At 41.3% G+C, this 20,308-nt stretch overlaps 1 protein-coding gene across 4 annotated transcripts in view; it reads left to right on the forward strand.

Annotated features, from left to right (window-relative positions):
* LOC118361047 (RNA binding protein fox-1 homolog 3-like) overlaps window positions 1–20,308 on the forward strand; it is an 886,398-nt gene that overhangs the window by 267,018 nt on the left and 599,072 nt on the right. For all 4 annotated transcript variants that reach the window (XM_052473505.1, XM_052473504.1, XM_052473533.1 and 1 more), the window contains one exon: window positions 3,086–3,144. The gene's annotated coding sequence lies outside the window, so the exon portion shown is untranslated. The remainder of the gene's footprint in view (window positions 1–3,085; window positions 3,145–20,308) is intronic.

The raw sequence follows: 20,308 nt of genomic DNA on the forward strand, positions 1-20,308 counted from the left end.
ATTTGACCCCAATAACTGCTGTGGGAGATGCATCAACAGCAACCTTGGGAAAATCCTCTGCATTATCATTAACAGCAGACTCGGACAGTTCCTTAGTGAAAACAATGAACTAAGCAAATGTCAAATTGGCTTTATACCAAATTACCGTACAACAGCCCACGTATTCACCCTGTACACCCTAACTGACAAATTAACAAACCAAAGTCTTCTCATGCTTTGTGGATTTCAAAAATTTGGCATGACGGTCTGCTATTCAAATTGATGGAAAGTGGTGTTGGAGGAAAAACATACAACATTATAAAATCCATGTACACAAACAACAAGTGTGTGATTAAAATTAGCAAAAAACACAAACACATCTTTCCACAGTGCCATGGGGTGAGACAGGGATGCAGCTTAAGCCCCACTCTCTTCAACATATATTTTAACGAATTGGCGAAGGCACTAGAACAGTCTGCGGCACCCGGCCTCACCATACTACAATCTGAAGTCAAATGTCTACTGTTTGCTGGTGATCTGGTGTTTCTGTCCCAAAACAAGGAGGGCCAGAAGCAGCACCTAGATCTCCTGCACAGATTCTGTCAGACTTCGGCCCTGAAAGTAAATCTCAGTAAGACAACAATAATGGTGTTCCAAAAATATCCATTTGCCAGGACCACAAAAACAAATTCCATCTAGACACCATTGCCCTAGAGCACATATACAAATGTACAATACCTCAGCCTAAACATCAGCGCCACAGGTAACTTCCACAACACTGTGAATGATCTCAGAGACAAGGCAAGAAGGTCCTTCTATACCAACACAAGGAACATACAATTCAACATACCAATTAGGATCTGGCTAAAAATACTTGAATCACTTATAGAACCCATTGCCCTTTATGGTTGTGAGGTCTGGGGTCCGCTCACCAACCAAAAATTCACTAAATCCTCCATATACAATGTAAAACATCAAATAATGCATGCAGAGCAGAATTTGGATGATACCCACTAATTATCTAAAACAGCCGTTAAATTCTACAACCATCTAAAAGGAAACAATTCCCAAACCTTCCATAACAAAACTATAATTATTTGACACATTGGAAAGAATTAACTAAAAAACAGATCAAACTAGAATGCTATTTGGCCCTAAACAGAGAGTACACAGTGGCAAAATACCTGACCACTGTGACTGACCCAAGCTTAAGGAAAGTTTTGACCACAGGAAAAGGGCAACCAGTAAAGAACAAACACCATTGTAAATACAAACCATATTTATGTTTATTTATTTTTCCTTTTGTACTTTAACTATTTGCACATAATATGACATTTGAAATGTCTCTATTCCTTTGGAACTTTTGTGAGTGTAATGTTTAATGTTCATTATTTGTTGTTTATTTCACTTTTGTTTATTATTTATTTCACTTGCTTTGACAAAGTTTATTTCCCATGCCAATAAAGCCCTTGAAAGTATTTGAATTAAAATTGAGAGAGAAAGAGAGAGAGAGACAGGTAGAGAGAGAGAAAGAGAGATGAGGGAGGGATGGACGAGAGAGAGGGAGAGAAAGGAAAGAGAGGAGGGAGAATGAGAGAGGAATGGAGTGGTCATGTCTTCCTGCTGTCTTCTGTGCCACCTCTCTTCTTCCCTGTGTGTGTGTGTGTGTGTGTGTGTGTGTGTGTGTGTGTGTGTGTGTGTGTGTGTGTGTGTGTGTGTGTGTGTGTGTGTGTGTGTGTGTGTGTGTGTGTGTGTGTGTGTGTGTGTGTGTGTGTGTGTGTGTGTAATCCTTACCCCTGGCGCAGTCTGTATCCTTTGAAAATGAGCAGAGGTAATCTCCACTGGCAGGAGAGACACAGACAGTGTGGACACGTACTTGTGTGTGTGTGTGTCATCTTTCTATCCCATGTCCTCTATTAGATTGTGAAAGGTTAGGTGGTGTTTGTGATCACTCTGTGTCATGATTAGGCACCACTACCAAACGTCATTATCACACACTGCAATCTGTTGACACACGCACACACTCACGCACATACACACACAATGCGCCTGTACATGCGAATGAAACACCAGACACATGAAGCATACATGACAACAAAGCAAATAAAACTCTCTGGAAGGAGAGAGTGAGAGTGGAAAGGATGGATGGAGGGAGGGACAGAGAAGGATGAAAAAGGATGAGAAGGATGAAGGGAGGGAGGTAGGTAGAGAGGTATAGTGTGGTAGGGTGAGCAAGGTGGTGTGGTGTGAGAGCAGTGTCTTTCCATCTGCATCCCAAATGGCACCCTATTCCCTACATAGCGCACAAAGTAGTGCACAATAAAAGGAATGGGGTGCCATTCGGAAATATTGAGGCCAACCTGCTTCTTGTTAACAGGGATTTGTGCCATAGCAGCAGAAAGAGAGGGATGGAGAAGACAAGAAGATTAGATACATTGTTCAAAAATAGATGTTACTGAAGTAGAGGTGATCTATATTCCCTATCCTCTCCTTCATCTCCTCTCTTCCTGTATATTTCACTCACTCACTCACTCACTCACTCACTCACTCACTCACTCACCACTCACTCACTCACTCACTCACTCACTCACTCACTCACTCACTCACACACTAGGCAGATCGCTCAAGCTTGACTTCAAAATTGGACATCTGTCCATGTGCTGAGAATGTCGGGAAATCTATTAAGTAAGCTTGGGTTATTCTAGGGCATTGTGGACAGGGTTGTGGGATGGGTGTAATCCCATGACTCCGGATTCGGAATGAATACCTAAACTTAATGTTTTGACCCTATCAAAAACCTTAACCATTAGCTTTGAAATTTGACTACTTAGAAATGTGAAGTTTGGAGAAATTGAAATGATGCTGAGCAGGAGGAGTCAACTGAGGGTGTCAAAAAAGGAATTTGATGTTTAAAGCAACTTCAAAATTAACATCAGAATCTGAAGTCAAATTGATAAAACTGTGAGATCATGTCGCGCACACACACACACAGACACACCATCCCTTCCCCAATATCTGATCTCTGACCTCTTCCTTCTCTCTCTTTACTCATGACCCTGGTGCTCTGTTTCTCTATACTCAGTCAATTCTGTGTGTGTGTCTACAGGTTCAGAGTACAGAAAGATCCACACCCTTCTGACTCCACCTCACATCCTGACCCTAACAGTGAGTACTACAATTCATATATCATGGCTGGGATTTTTCTCTATCTGTGACTGGGTTACCATCTGATGTTTCAGAGAGTGTTTCTAAAAGAACTGAAGTTGTTATTGCTGTTGTGTTGTTTTGAGGGCTATAGTTCCAGTAGGCCTAGTTGATACTACTGGGAGGACAGATTGGCATAAATCATTCATTACAATTACAAAATACAACTAAGTTTGGCACACCTATATTTTGCGATGTGAATACTTATGTAAGTAAGGTATTTGCAGCATGCACTGTATACACGTTTTTTTAAACTAAAAATGATGATTTATTTTTTGTATACAGTTCATGTGGAAAGTATGACTTCTTCAGCATTTTGTTATATTACAGCCTTTTTATAAAATGGATGACATAAAAAAAAATCCTTCATCAGAACCTTTGCTTTGAGCAAAAACCAAGCCATTAGGTCAAAGGAATTGTCCGTAGAGACAGATTGCATCAAGGCACAGATCTTGGGAAGGTTACCAAAAACATTTCCACAGTGGCCTCCATCAATCTTAAAATGGAAGAAGTTTGGAACCACCAAAACACTTCCTAGAGCTGGCTGAGCAATCGGGGGAATTAGGGCTTTGGTCAGGGAGGTGACCAAGAACCAGATGGTCACTCTGACAGAGCTCCAGAGTTCCTCTGTGGAGATGGGAGAACCTTCCAGAAAGACAGCCATCTCTGCAGCACAGGATCGAGGGAAAGATGAACGGAGCAAAGTACAGAGAGAACGTTGATGAAAACCAGCTGCAGAGCGCTCAGTACCTCAGACTGGGGCGAAGGTTCACCTTCCAACAAGACAATGATCCTAAGCATATAGCCAAGACAACGCAGGAGTGGCTTCGGGACAAGTCTCTGAATGTCCTTGAGTGGCCCAGCAAGAGCCCGGACTTGAACCCGATTTAACATATTTCTAGAGACCTGAAAACAGCTCTGCAGTGAGCTCGCTATCCAACCTGACAGAGCCTGAGAGGATCTGCAGAGAAGAATGGGAGAAACTACCCAAATACAGTTTTGCCAAGCTTGTAGCGTCATACCCAAGAAGAATAAAGGCGATAAGCACTGTCAAAGGTGCTTCAACAAAGTACTGAGTAAAGGGTCTAAATATTTATGTAAATGTAATATTTAAGTATTTATTGATATTTTGAATTATTTTTTATTGTCCTTTTCATTTGTGGTATTATGTGTAAATTGATGAGGGAAACAAACAATTGAATCCATTTTGGAATAAGAAAGACTGTAACGTAACAAAATGTTTCAAATGTCAAGGGGTCTGAATACTTTCCGAATGTACTGTATACTGGAGAAAAATATAAACACAACATGTAAAGTGTTGGTCCCGTGTTTCATCGGCTAAAATAAAAGATCCCAGAAATGCTCCATACGCACAGAAAGCTTATTTCTCTGAAATGTGTATTTCATCCCTGTTAGTGAGCATTTCTCATTTGCCAAGACAATCCATCCACCTGACTGGTGTGGCATACCAAGATGATTAAACAGCATGCTCATTACAGAGGTGCACCTTGTGCTGGGGACAATAAAAGGCCACTCTAAAATGTGCAGTTTTGTCACACAACACAATTACCACAGATGTCTTGAGTTTTGAGGGAGTGTGCAATTGGCATGCTGACTGCAGGAATGTCCACCAGAGGTATTGCCAGAAAATTGAATTTCAATTTCTCTCCATTAGCTTCCTCCAATGTAATTTTAGAGAATCACCTAATGTTTCAGCATGATAATGCACAGTCCCATGTTGCAAGGATCTGTACACAATTCCTGCAAGCTGAAAATGTCCCAGTTCTTCCATGGCCTGCATACTCACCAGACATTTCACCTATTCAGCATGTTTGGGATGCTCTGAATCAATGTGTATGACAGTGTGTTCCAGTACCCTCCAATATCCTGCAACTTCACACAGCTATTGATGAGAGGCAGGACAACATTCCACAGGCCACAATCAACAACCTGATCAATTCTATGTGAAGGAGTTGTGTCGCGCTGCATGAGGCAACTGGTGGTCACACCAGATACTGACTGGTTTTCTGATCCACGCCCCCTACCTTTTCTTTAAGATACCTGTGGCCAACAGATGCATATCTCTATACCCTGTCATGTGAAATCCATAGATTAGGGCTGCATTTATTTTTTTCAATTGACTGATTTCCTTATACGAACTGTGACACAGTAAAATCTGTTGAGTTTATATTTGTATTCAGTTATACATATACATTTAGTTAATTTAGCAGATGCTGACGTTTGATACCAATGTAGGGTGAAAGGGCCCCACAAAATTGTGAACCGCTCTAAAGTAATGATATAGATTTTATTTTCATTTTGAAAATACCAATTACAGCTTTCAAAAGTATCTTGTTACAAAATACATTGGAGTGTAGTTCAGCCCAGTGTAATACAACATACAAAATATTCAGAAGTAGTTAGAATACTTATTTCAAATACTTGTAAGATAGTTAGATCCCTGAATGGCTGACAGGTGTAGAAAAATGTTGCACACCGCCATGCAATCTCCATAAACAAACATTGTCAGTAGAATGGCCTTACTGAAGAGCTCAGTGAGTATCAACGTGGCACCGTTATAGGATGCTACCTCTCCAACAAGTCAGTTCATCAGATTTCTGCCCTGCTGGAACTGCCCCGGTCAACTGTAAGTGCTGTTATTGTGAAGTGGAAACGTCTCAGAGCAATAACGACTCGTTTGCGTGGAGCGCGTAAAGACATCTGTCCTCGGTTGCAACATTCACTACTGAGTTCCAAACTGCCTCTGGAAGCAATGTCAGCACCAGACCTGTTCGCCTGGAGCTTCATGAAATGGGTTTCCATGGCTGAGCAGCTGCATATAAGCCTAAGATCACCATACACGATGTCAAGCGTCGGCTGGAGTGGTGTAAAGCTCGCCACTATTGGACTGGAGCAGTGGAAATGTGTTCTCTGGAGTGATGAATCACGCTTCCCCATCTGGCAGTCCTACGGACAAATCTGTGTTTGGTGGATGCCAGGAGAACGCTACGTGCCCCAATGCATAGTGCCATCTAGTGGAGGGAAATCTTAACGCTACAGCATACAATGACATTCTAGACTATTCTGTGCCTGCAACAGTGGCGACAGTTTGGGGAAGGCCCTTTCCTGTTTCAGCATGATAATGCCCTCATGCACAAAGTGAGGTCCATATGGTTTGTTGTGATCAGTGTGGAAGAACTTGACTGCCCTGCACAGAGCCCTGACCTCAACCCCATGTAACACCTTTGGAATTAATTAGAATGCCGACTGCGAGCCAGGCCTAATCACCCAACATCAGTGGCCGACCTCACCAGTGTTCTTGTGGTTGAATGGAACCAAGTCCCTGCAGCAATGTTCCAACATCTAGTGGACAGTCTTTCCAGAAGTGTGGAGGCTGTTATAGCAGCAAAGGGGGGACCAACTTCATATTAATTGATTTTGGAATGAGATGTATGACGAGAATACTTTTCGTCATGTAGTGTGTATGTATATGTATACAATATATACAGTGCCTTGCGAAAGTATTCGGCCCCCTTGAACTTTGCGACCTTTTGCCACATTTCAGGCTTCAAACATAAAGATATAAAACTGTATTTTTTTTGTGAAGAATCAACAACAAGTGGGACACAATCATGAAGTGGAACGACATTTATTGGATATTTCAAACTTTTTTAACAAATCAAAAACTGAAAAATTGGGTGTGCAAAATTATTCAGCCCCCTTAAGTTAATACTTTGTAGCGCCACCTTTTGCTGCGATTACAGCTGTAAGTCGCTTGGGGTATGTCTCTATCAGTTTTGCACATCGAGAGACTGACATTTTTTCCCATTCCTCCTTGCAAAACAGCTCGAGCTCAGTGAGGTTGGATGGAGAGCATTTGTGAACAGCAGTTTTCAGTTCTTTCCACAGATTCTCGATTGGATTCAGGTCTGGACTTTGACTTGGCCATTCTAACACCTGGATATGTTTATTTTTGAACCATTCCATTGTAGATTTTGCAATATGTTTTGGATCATTGTCTTAATGGAAGACAAATCTCCGTCCCAGTCTCAGGTCTTTTGCAGACTCCATCAGGTTTTCTTCCAGAATGGTCCTGTATTTGGTTCCATCCATCTTCCCATCAATTTTAACCATCTTCCCTGTCCCTGCTGAAGAAAAGCAGGCCCAAACCATGATGCTGCCACCACCATGTTTGACAGTGGGGATGGTGTGTTCAGGGTGATGAGCTGTGTTGCTTTTACGCCAAACATTACGTTTTGCATTGTTGCCAAAAAGTTCAATTTTGGTTTCATCTGACCAGAGCACCTTCTTCCACATGTTTGGTGTGTCTCCCAGGTGGCTTGTGGCAAACTTTAAAATACACTTTTTATGGATATCTTTAAGAAATGGCTTTCTTCTTGCCACTCTTCCATAAAGCCCAGATTTGTGCAATATTCGACTGATTGTTGTCCTATGGACAGAGTCTCCCACCTCAGCTGTAGATCTCTACAGTTCACCCAGAGTGATCATGGGCCTCTTGGATGCATCTCTGATCAGTCTTCTCCTTGTATGAGCTGAAAGTTTAGAGGGACGGCCAGGTCTTGGTAGATTTGCAGTGGTCTGATACTCCTTCCATTTCAATATTATCGCTTGCACAGTGCTCCTTGGGATGTTTAAAGCTTGGGAAATCGTTTTGTATCCAAATCCGGCTTTAAACTTCTTCACAACAGTATCTCGGACCTGCCTGGTGTGTTCCTTGTTCTTCATGATGCTCTCTGCGCTTTTAATGGACCTCTGAGACTATCACAGTGCAGGGGCATTTATACGGAGACTTGATTACACACAGGTGGATTGTATTTATCATCATTAGTCATTTAGGTCAACATTGGATCATTCAGAGATCCTCACTGAACTTCTGGAGAGAGTTTGCTGCACTGAAAGTAAAGGGTCTGAATAATTTTGCATGCCCAATTTTTCAGTTTTTGATTTGTTAAAAAAGTTTGAAATATCCAATAAATGTCATTCCACTTCATGATTGTGTCCCACTTGTTGTTGATTATTCACAAAAAAATACAGTTTTATATCTTTATGTTTGAAGCCTGAAATGTGGCAAAAGTTCGCAAAGTTCAAGGGGGCCGAATACTTTCGCAAGGCACTGTATATAATATATACATATTACTCATTGGAATCTGGGATTGTTTATGCCAGGTGTTCCGAGCTCAATCTGTCTATCCATCTCTCGATCTCTCTTGTGGGAACAGAGAGAGATATAGAGGTTCAGAGAGATGGACAGAGAGAGAGAGAGAGAGAGACTTAGCTAGATACTACTGTTCCTAAATAGGAAAGTAAAAGAGTTCTCTCCATATCCCTGGAGCTAAAGTTCAACTGTAATTCACCCAAATAGAAACTAAAGCTGTGTGTGTGTGTGTGTGTGTGTGTGTGTGTGTGTGTGTGTGTGTGTGTGTGTGTGTGTGTGTGTGTGTGTGTGTGTGTGTGTGTGTGTGTGTGTGTGTGTGTGTGTGTGTGTGTGTGTGTGTGTGTGTGTGTGTGTGTGTGTGTGTGTGTGTGTGTAGTCATTCCCCAAGGCTATTGTATGGTAAACACTCTCTGGCAGAGGCTGCAGGAGCATGCCACTGAATACCTATTACATCTATTATATATTGTAATTATTTTATGAGTCAGAAGACACAACTAGGGGTTGAGTTAGTGTAATATATTCTCTTTAGCCTTGCATACAGAAAGAGATATGATGGAATCAGAAAGAGAGAATGATGAATGATACAGAACGAGTGTGTGTGTGTGTGTGTGTGTGTGTGTGTGTGTGTGTGTGTGTGTGTGTGTGTGTGTGTGTGTGTGTGTGTGTGTGTGTGTGTGTGTGTGTGTGTGTGTGTGTGTGTGTGTGTGTGTGTGTGTGTGTGTGTGTGTGTGGACACACATTTCCGTTCCATTCAAAATCCTATTTTCCCTAACCCCTAAAACCTTACGCTAACCTTAACCCAAAAACCTAACCCTAACCATATCTCCTCACCATAACCCTAAAACTAACCCGAGCTAATAACCCTAAACCTAATTCTAACCCTGATTCTTTAGAAGACAACACGAGTTCTATTGCAGGTGATTTTCAGAATTGTTTGTTTTAAATGCGTTTTTGCATGTTGATAAATTGTATGCTACACAAAGATAAATAAAACATATATATATTTTAAACTCATCCAATCTGTTAGTAGTTATTGCACCCGTTACTGAGATGGTTGTTCCATCATTGAGATAGTCTCAGTATTCAATCTTCCCTACCCTGGCAGTCATTCTGAATGCAGGTTGCTGGTGATAAAAATGTTCACTTGTTGGATATCCTATCTCTGGCTGGATTCCAATAGGAATTACATGTCACTTTGCAAACTAGCAAAATGTGACTTACAGGCCTGATGTGGCCTTTAAACCAGGGGTTTCCTAACACCACTGTGGTAGGGTATAACTACAGTAGGCACTTATGATATATATTTATATAGCAATGCATTTTCAGAAATAATTTAATTTTAAAGTCTAATAAGGCTGGTGGGACCATTCATAGGGTTCTAGGAAGAACCTTTAGATGATAAATGGTTCCTGGTATAATCCTTCATAGAGGGTTCTAGGCAGAACCATATACAATGGGTTCTATGAAGAACCCTACATGGAGGGTTCTAGGTTGTAATGTTATGGCTGATACCAGAGCTCCGAGTCATGCGTCGTAAATGCTAAGCAGTTTACTTCGAAGCAGTGTGCCGATGCTTGTATCACTTAGCCAGAAACACATGATCAATGACATCTGAAGCTTTGTTAAGTTGAACAACCACCTGATTGGTTTGGTATTGGTTTCTGTAGAAAACAGAAAGGCCTCTCTGTGCACGCGCTACCACATGTGCAACGTCATCTATAATAACTTCTCTGTTCTAATTTATTTTGACCAGCATGATATCAAAGCCTGGAGTACTGAACATGTTTTAGACACCATGGGCTTGAAATCCTCAATGTTTCAGGAAGCTTAGTATTCCCCATCACTATTTCTAGGTAGAGCGATCTGCAAAGGGTTCTGCCTAGCACCAAAAAGAGTTCCCCTATGGGGACAAACCGAAGAACCCTGTATGCTTTTACATAGTACCTTTTTAAAAAGATTGTAAACAAAGAGTTATGGGGGTTGGTTGTTGTTGGGAACACTTCAAATTCACCACCTGTTAATGATTCACAGAAACAGAGCTGCTGTGTTCATGTCATTCACCGGAAGTTAGTATAACAATCAATTGCTGCTAGAAGTAGAATGTTTTATTTGACAGATGGGAAAAGGGAAGGTGGGGAAGTTATTGAGGTCAGTGTAAACAAGCTATGACAGTCGCTACAATGATTTCAGCACCACGGATAGCTCCAGTGAAAACTAAGTGTGTGTGCTTTAGTGCTGAGCGATTAACCGACATATCCGTTTGATTTAAATAACATTTAGTTAAAAAAAACTGAGCTGGATGCGCAGCTTCTGTAGAGATAAATTAGATCAAGCCCAAATTGTGCGATGGAGTGTGGAGTTGTAATTTCCAACAGGCCAAAATTCCACATAGTTTAGCACAAAAAACCTTGTAAATAACTACAAGGACTATAATCCATTGCGTGCCTGCCTATTTGTCCGGTCTGTGTGGAGCAAACACGATGATGGAGAGAAGAGAGAACGCTAGATCAAGAGGGATAGAAACAAGTTGGTTCGTGAGGTATCTGTACAGGAAAATACATAATGATTGATGTGATTGACAGCTGGTATTCAGCAGTCATAAAAGTATGCCTTATTTACTTTGAAGAACTACTAAAATATTGTTTTGTCAAACAGCATTTGCAGCAGCTCTATAGAACATTCTGCATTTAATGTCTAAAAAATTATTTAAATCTAAAACCGTGATTTTAAAAAAAGACTCGAACCGACCTCAAAAATAGCTAATTGCTCAGCACTAGTGTGCGTGTGCATGTGTTTCGGGTCGGTGTGTGTGATTAACATCTATTCGGGATGTCTGTGGAGGCCACATCTTGCAGTGTCATGGGACAATAGGTTGGCAGGGGAACACATGGTCATTCAACTTTTATCACTGCCCCAGGATGGACACACACACACACACACACACACACACACACACACACACACACACACACACACACGCTTTGTGTGAATCTTGGCCCCAGGCAAAGTCACGGTCTCTCTGCAGCCTGTGTCCCCTATTATCAGGGGCGATTAGAGCCACTATCAGCCCAGTTACAGTAGACGTTTAACACACAGCAAATTGGCCAGTGTTATCTAATGTTGATTTTTAGTTTAACATTTTTAATGTTGTTTCAGGTATTAAATTAACACTGTTACTGTTAAATAAACACTCATTTGTGTAAAGAATCCCATTGTTGGTGTTAATAAGCAGTGTTAAACCAAACCACTACCATCATTATCACATTTCCCAGCATGCTCTATTACAGGTGGATTTTTATTTGATGTTTTGTTTCAATATCTATGTTTTTCCATGTACATTGATTTATTAATTAATATTATGCTACTCAAATATAAATAACATAGATCTTTCTAAACTATTCCAATCTGTTACTTTACAATCATTACTGATTTTTTTCCCCTCCAGTTTAAATGGTTTAGGTAGACTCGCAGTCTGTCTAACCTGGCAGTCATTCTGAATGCGGGTTGTGGGTGAATAAAAACTACAAATAAGATCATGCATTATATAGTGTTTTTTAATGGATGTAATTTTATTGATAACATATTTGCTTACAATCTCACTTGGTGAGGCTGATTTTGGATGAATGCAACAACCATGACAATGAAATAAAACACAGACAAGAAACCACCTTTCCCACAACCTCTCTCCCTCTTTCCCTCCCTTTGTCCCTCCTTCCCTATTTTGCTCTCCATGGGAATTTGGTGAGGCACAATCAATTTGCTGTGTGCAGGGCTGTTGTGTCGTGTGTGAATGTGAGAGTGTGTCTGCGTATGTGCGTCTGGGTGTGTGTGGTGTGTGAGCATTGCTCTGCCAGTGATATGATCTGTGCTGTGTGTCTTCCTAGGTCAGAGCAGATACACAGACAAGGTCAGGACTACTGCTGATGGAGAGTTCTCTCTGTCTACACTGAGACACAATCACATCACCCAGCCAGCAGTAAGAAAGGAACAGGAGGGGAAGAAAGAGGAAGGGAGAGAGAGAGGCAGAAGAGGAGGGGAAGAGTTCTCTCTGTCTACACTGAGATACGATCCCCCAGTCAGCAGAGAGAGAGCGAGAGAGAGAGAGAGAGAGAGAGAGAGAGAGAGAGAGAGAAGTTGTATATTTAGTATTCAGTATTTTATTAGGATCCCCATTTAGTGGTGGCTGTGGCTACTCTTCCTTGGGTCTAAACAGGAACCAAAACATAACATATATTTTTCTGCCATTGTAATCCTTGGGAGGCCCCCTAAGCATTTTTTGTCTGGACGCCTAAGCCATTCACTGTAAAATGAAACCAGATATAAAGTATATAGAAAGGATAATGGAGCTGCATTCGGAAAGTATTCAGACCCCTTGACTTTTTACACATTTCGTTGTGTTACAGCCTTATTCTAAAATGTATTAAATAGTTTTTCCCCTTATCAATCTTCACACAATACCACATAATGACAAAGCAAATACAGGTTTTCGAAATTTTGGGACATTTAAAAAAAAATATCCAGCAGAACTCTGTCAGAGTCAGGTTCATGATCACCTCCCTGACCAAGGCCCTCCTCCCCCAATTGCTTAGTTTGGCCGGCCGGGCGGGCGGCCAGCTCTAGGAAGAGTCTTGGTGGTTCCAAACTTCTTCCATTTAAGAATGATGAAGGCCACTGTGTACTTGACCACCTTCAATGCTGCAGAAATGTTTTGTTACCCTTCCCCAGATCTGTGCCTCGACACAATCCTGTCTCTGAGCTCTATGGACAATAATTGAATCCAGGCTGTATCACATCCCGCCATGATTTGGAGTCACATAGGGCAGTGTACAATTGGCCTAGTGTTGTCCGGGCTTGGCTGGGGTTGGCTGTTATTGTAAATAAGAATTTGTTCTTAACTGACTTGCCTACTTAAATAAAAATAAAATATTTTTTTATAATAGAATCCTTACATTTACCAAAATAAAATCTAGTCAGTCAGGGAGAATCAAAAATTCCCAAAACAATGAATTTAGAAGTAATGATTTTGGTTAATATGTTTGTGCAAAAGAACACTGCATTAACCATGGAAAAATGCATAGAATTGCAGGACATTTGCTTCAAACTCCAACAATTACTCTCATGCCAAGAGAAAATGTTGTAGAATTTGAGGAAATTGGCCAAAATATTCAAAAATGGCTCTACATCACCAAGATGGTGGCCTCTAAAATTGTCTCTAAAATCCAGCCGCACACATGGGCCGACCACGCACATTGCCACGCACCTGCCACTCCACCAGCCATTCCCACCACCTAAGACACTTTTTGATACAGAAAATATCCTGAACAAATAGAAAACATACAATATATAATACAATATGTAATACAATACAGTATATAATGCAACGCATAATACAATACATAATACAATACAAAATACAATACAAAATACAATACAAAATATGTCAAAATGTCTGTGTCTCTTCACAGTCCCTGTTGTGCAGGAAGGTGTTCTTGAATCTGGTTTTTGAATCTGGTTTTATTGCTAGCTTCAGTTAGAGTGGCAGAGAGTTTCATGTAATCATGGCTCTATTTAATACTGTGCATTTCCCAGCCTCTGTTCTGGACCTGGGGAATGTGATGAGACCTCTTGTTGCATGTCTTGCTTGAACAGACAGTTCGGTGCATTCAATACATAAACACCTTGCACAAAGACCAATAGTAATGCAGTCAATCTCTCCTCAACTTTGAGCCAGGAGAAATCCACATGCATGTCATTGACATTCCCCCTGCTTGTAATCTAAGTGCTATATGTGCTGCTCTGATCTGGACCAAATGCAATTTGCCTATGTCCTTCTTTGCCGCACATGATCACACAACTGGGCAGTAGTACAGGTGCCAACAAAACTAGCGCCTGTAGGACCTGTTTGGTTGATTGAGATGTCATGAAAGCAGAGCAATGCCTTATCATGGGCAGACCTGTTCCCATTTTAGCAACCATTGAGTCTATATGTTTTGACCATTACAGCTTGCTATCTAGGGTTACACCCATCAGTTTAGTCTCCTCAACTTGCTCAATCACCATGTTATTTAATAATAGATTTAGATGAGGTTTATGGCTAAGCGAGTGATTTGTTCCAAAAACAATACTTTTTGTTTTTGAGATATTTAACACCAGGCTATTGCTAGTTTACCATTCTAAAACTGACTGGAGCTCTATGTTAAATGCGTCAGTTGTTAATTTTACTCTGTTGTAGGCGATGTGCATACTGTTGAGGCATCAGTGTTCCTAGACACACAGGCTTTATTCAAGGTCTGTGGAAGGTCATTAGTAAAAACAGAAAACAATAATGGCCCAAGCCAGCTGCCTTGCAGTACACCACACCACAGTAAACCCCTCTGTGTTCTATTTGATAGGTAACTCTCAATCTATGATAAGGCAGCGGATGTAAATCCATAATACCTACATTTTTTTCAGCAATAGGTTATGATCAATGACACCAAAAGCTGCACTGGAGTCTAACAAAACATTTCCCACAATCTTCTTATTATCAATTTCTTTCAGCCTATCATCAGTCATTTGTGTTTGTGCTGAGCACTTTGAGTGTACTTCCCTATAAGCATGCTGAAAGTCTTTTCCTAATTTGTTCTCTGTGAAATAACATTATATATATATTTTTTTTAAATCAAAAGTTTGTCGGGAACAGGCTGATTGGTCGACTGTTTGAACCAATAAGGGTTGCTTTATTCTTGGGCAGCGGAATGACCTTTGCCTCATTCCAGGCCTGAGGACACATACTGTCTTCTAGGATTAAATTGAAGATGTGGCAAACAGGAATCACAATGTATTCTGCTACCAACCTCAGCAATTTAAAATCCAGGTTGTCGGTACCAGGTGGCTTGTCCTAATTTATAGATAGCAAAGAAAATTCACCTCTTCCACATCAACTTTGCCGAACTCAAAACTACAGTGCTTGTCTTTCATTATTTGGTCAGGTATATGCTTAGCATTTGTTGTTTGCATGTCATGCCTAAGTTTGCTATTATTGTCAACAAAAAAAGTTATTTAAGTGGTTAGCAATATTAATGGGTTTGTTATGAACAAACCAAGTGCCTCAATGGAGCTGAGTTTTTTTTTTTTTGAACTTTTTTTGTATAGACTTTTATTTAAGGTACTCCAGAATGTTTTATCATTCTTTATATAATTTATCTTTGTTCCATAATATAGTTTATTCTTATTTTTGTTTAGTCTAGTTAAGTGATTTCTCAATTTACTGTATGTTTGCCTATCTGCTGTGTTGTCAGACTTATTTGCTATTCCTTTTGCTGCATCCATCTCAGCCATACAGTTTTTCAATTATCCATCTATATAACACAACACACTGTGATAACCTTCATCCTCCCCACTGCCACACCTCACATAGTCAATTCTCTGTCATATACAGAGGTACCATACTCTGGAATTCTTATCTTACATTACCAAAACCACATCATCCATCAATAACTTCAAGCGAAGACTAACTCTCACACTGACACACACACATGCACACACACAGAAATATGCAAACATGTTTTTTCTTTTATACTGAGTATATCATGTGCAATTATAATTCAAAAGCTTAATTGTGTTTAACTGCATTTTTGGTTAAGGCTTGTAAGTAAGCATTTCACTGTTGTATTCGGCGCATGTAGATTTAGTTTAAACTTTATGTTGTACTTATTTGTGGTGTGGTTTTCATAGGGCTTCCCAAGCTCACCTGCACACCTTTTTGTGCAGTTTATTTTATCTCTACTGTTTAGTCTTTCACTTATATTCTTTCATGCCAATAAAAACAACTTAAAACCTCATTCATAATGTTTCCATGGGGATTTGTTTCAGTTTCTTGATGGTTGCATGCCTATCAGTAACCAGAAGAAGCAATTTCAGAAATGCTTCAACTGCAACATCAGGTTGTTCGTCATTACACAAATCAAACCAATAAATTGGTTTCACATCTTTGACATATACAGTAATTGGAAAACCTCTTGTATGATCGCTTATACACAATTTTGGGTCCAGTCTTTGAAAAATATTTTTTCGAGATATGGCTTTTATATTTTCATCACTACGTCCGATGGGAGTGGATACAGCTTTAGAGCACATTTTTACAGCATTAGTAAAGATATGGCCAATACATGTGGATGATTTAGTTCCTGTTCTGTTTGTAAATACCCTGGTACTGTAGGTTGACTGTGTGGATAGCTTGATGACAACCAGTCAAAATGACATCTCTGTTGACATCGCATAAATTATTGAATATTTCCCACATATAGTCCAAATACTGACTTTTAGCACTCAGAGGTCGAACGCAACTTCCTACGAGACTAAAATGTTGGTGAGGCAGATGAACCTGTAGCCATATTCCTTGAAAATCATCTGAAATGGGATCCTCTCAGCTTAACAGGAATATGACTCTGGACATATACAGTGCATTCAGAAAGTATTCAGACCCCTTGACTTTTACCACATTTTGTTACTTTACAGCCTTATTCTAAAATGGATCAAATAAAAAAAGTCATAATCAATCTACACACAACACCCCATAATGACAAAGCCAAAACAGGTTTTTAGATTTTCTTGCGAATGTAGTAAAAATAAAAAAATAAAATATTTACATAAATATTCATGCCCTTTGCTATGAGACACCCTAACTTTAGCTCAGTTGAATCCTGTTTCCATTGATCATCCTTGAAATGTTTCTACAACTTGATTGGAGACCACCTGTGGTAAATTCAATAGATTGGACATGATTAGGAAAGGCTGTCTATATAAGGTCCCAATGTTGACAGTGCATGTCAGGGCAAAAACCAAGTCATGAGGTCGAAGGAAAAGTGCCGAGACAGGATTGTCCGTAAAGTGCCGAGACTGGATTGAGTCGAGGCACAGATCTGAGGAAGGGTACCAAAACATTTCTGCAGCTTTGAATGTCCCCAAGAACACAGTGGCCTCAATCATTCTTAATTGGAAGATGTTTGAAACCATCAACTCTTCCTAGAGCTGGCCAAACTGAGCAGTCGGGGGAGAAGGGCCTTGGTCAGGGAGGTGACCAAGAACCCGATGGCCACTCTGACATAGCTCCAGAGTTCCTCTGTGGAGATGGGAGAACCTTCCAGAAGGACAACCATCTCTGCAGCACTCCACCAATCAGGCTTTTATGGAAGAGTGGCTAGATGGAAGCCACTCCTCAGTTAAAGGCACATGACAGCTTGTTTGGAGTTTGCCTAAAGACACCTAAAGGACTCTCAGACCATAAGAAACAAGATTATTTGGTCTGATGAAACAAAATTGAACTCTTTGGCCTGAATGCCAAGTGTTGTGTCTGGAGGGAACCTGGCACCATCCCTACGGTGAAGCACGGTGGTGGCAGCATCATGCTGTGGGGAATGTTTTTCAGTGGCAGGGAATCGGAGACGAGTCAGGATCGAGGGAAAGATGAACGGAGCAAAGTACAGAGAGATCCTTGATGAAAACATGCTCCACAGCACTCATGACCTCAGACTGGAGGTCATGAGCAGCCAGAGCCCGGACTTGAAGTCGATTGTACATCTCTGGAGAGATCTAAAAATAGCTGTGCTGCGACGCTCCCTATACAACCTGACAGAGCTTGAGAGGATCTGCAGAGAAGATTGAGAGAAACTCCCCAAATACAATTGTGCCAAGCTTGTAGCGTCATAACCAAGAAGACTCAAGGCTGTAAAAAGTACTTATGTAAACGTGATATTTCAGTGTTTTATTTACTTTTGATTTGTCATTATGGGCTATTGTGAATAGATTGATGAGAAAAAAACATTTCAATCAATTTTAGAAAAAGGCTGTGACGTAATAAAATGTCAGAATACTTTCCAAATGCACTGTATGTAACTGTCAGATATATAATCACTGCATGCATTCAGAGACACATCAGAGTCTGGCACAGACTATTTTAACCAAGTCTCAGTAATTATCAAAATGTCTGCGTTGGTTTGAGAAGCCAGAATTGCAATAAGATACATTTGCAAAATCAAACTTCTGTGTCACGGGTAACTTGGTGCGTGAGGGAAGAATCAGGCGCAGAGAGCATATAGTTCCACAGGAAGACGTGCACTTTTAATATCGCACAGAAAAATAATGCCCATCAAACCAGGGCGTGGAAAATGTGGACCAACCGAACACAACAGGTTACCAGGTCCAGAGCACGAACACCACAAAAACATACACACGTAACATATGAGTAATCCAGCACGAAACAAGGGCGGGTAAACGTACTATAAATAAGGAAGCCAATCAAGCACACAAATAGACAGGTGCAACTAATAAGACAAAACAAACAGACAACGAAAAAGGGATTGGTGGCGGCTAGTAGGCCGGTGACGACGACCGCCAAGCCCCGCCCGAACAGGCAGGGGAGCTAACTTCGGTGGAAGTCGTGACATTCTGACACTTACATGTCCAAGGCCACAGCTGCTGGATTTCAGATCAGACGGAGTCTCCAAACCGAACATGCTATGATCAGTAGGTAGCCCTCTATATGAAATAACAATGGGTTTGGCTTGAAATGGTATAAATACAAGATTGCTTAGAACTGTGCTATTTGGTCTATTAATTCAAGACTCAATGGGGGTTACCAGTTGCGGGCAAGGACTATTATCCCATCACTTTTTTACATACCTTTTTGACGTTAGCACTCAGCATCCAAGCGTCTTTCCTGTTCATGTGCAGGCCGTCCCTTTTTAGGAGCTGCGGTCACTCCTAAAACAGATTGAAATTGTCAATAAAATCCAAGGATTTTTCAGAGAAGAGTCTTGATTTCATCCAAGAGTCCAGTGCAAATAGCCAGAAGAGATGATCAATTCCACGACCTTGTGTTGGGATAGGCCCAGAATAAACAATCCTCTTGCCCGTAGCCAATAGTATGTCTCTCAGGTATTTGAGGTCTCATCTCTACTCAGCCAATTACCGCAGCTTGATGTCATTTGTACTAGCATGCACAACCACAGTGAATGACCGTAAGCTCCAGAGTGATGTCACGCACTCTGGCATCAGGGAAGCAGAATGTCAGTGCGCCATCAACCACCGTATCCTGTAGAACAGAACAACCAACAATGGCTATTTTGGGAGGGGGAGGTCATGGAGCCGAAGGGGCGACGAGGTGGTCCGAAGTGGCAGAAATCCGGTGGTGAGTCGGGTCGCCTGTTGGGGGCAGAGGGCACGGTCTGGCTGCCAGCTGAAGGCAGACCAGATGAGTGGACATAGGTAGAGGGACTGATGTTGTCACCCTATTTCTTTATGTTGGTGATCACTTGCCTGTCATCGGGGTCTCCAGGACCAGAGCGGGATCCTAGGGCTGGACTGTCCATTTCCAGCGGTGCAAAGCTGTTTGCCAGGTGGAGCAAATCCTCCAAGGCAGGAAAGAACCACCCAGTCTCAGTTGTGTTGAACAAGCCACTTGCTCCGAGAAGTGGGACAGCTTGACTTCGTCCAACTTTCCACCACCCTGGGTGAGAGAGAAGTTTAGCACTGAGATAAAGAATGTTAAGCCTGGGCTATAGCTACATTGGTGAGCTCATCAACGAGGCTCTTCTTCTGCTTCAGCTCATCGGATATTCGGTGAACGTCCTTCTGTAGCCACCCAATATCATCCGTTATCCGGTCACACCAAAGGCACTTTTTACAGACATACAGTACCCCTGTTCCGTACGAGCTCGGTCTTCCACTCTATCCATCTGGTCAGTGAACATTTCACTGTGGTCGCATTGTTGGTTGGGTTTGAATGAGGTTGAATGAGGTCCTCTCCGTTGTGTGTGAATCCTAACAATCATCCCTTCCAGTCTCACCCTCTGATCTTTGTGTGTGTGTCACCCTGTCCCAGTCTCTCTCCCACTGCTCAGATTAAAGCATTAGACCCACCCCTCTCCTCCTCTCCTCGGGGAACATGTTTTTGTGCCACATTTAGCC

This window comes from Oncorhynchus keta, chromosome 2, assembly GCF_023373465.1.
Source record: "Oncorhynchus keta strain PuntledgeMale-10-30-2019 chromosome 2, Oket_V2, whole genome shotgun sequence".
Lineage (NCBI taxonomy): Eukaryota > Metazoa > Chordata > Actinopteri > Salmoniformes > Salmonidae > Oncorhynchus > Oncorhynchus keta.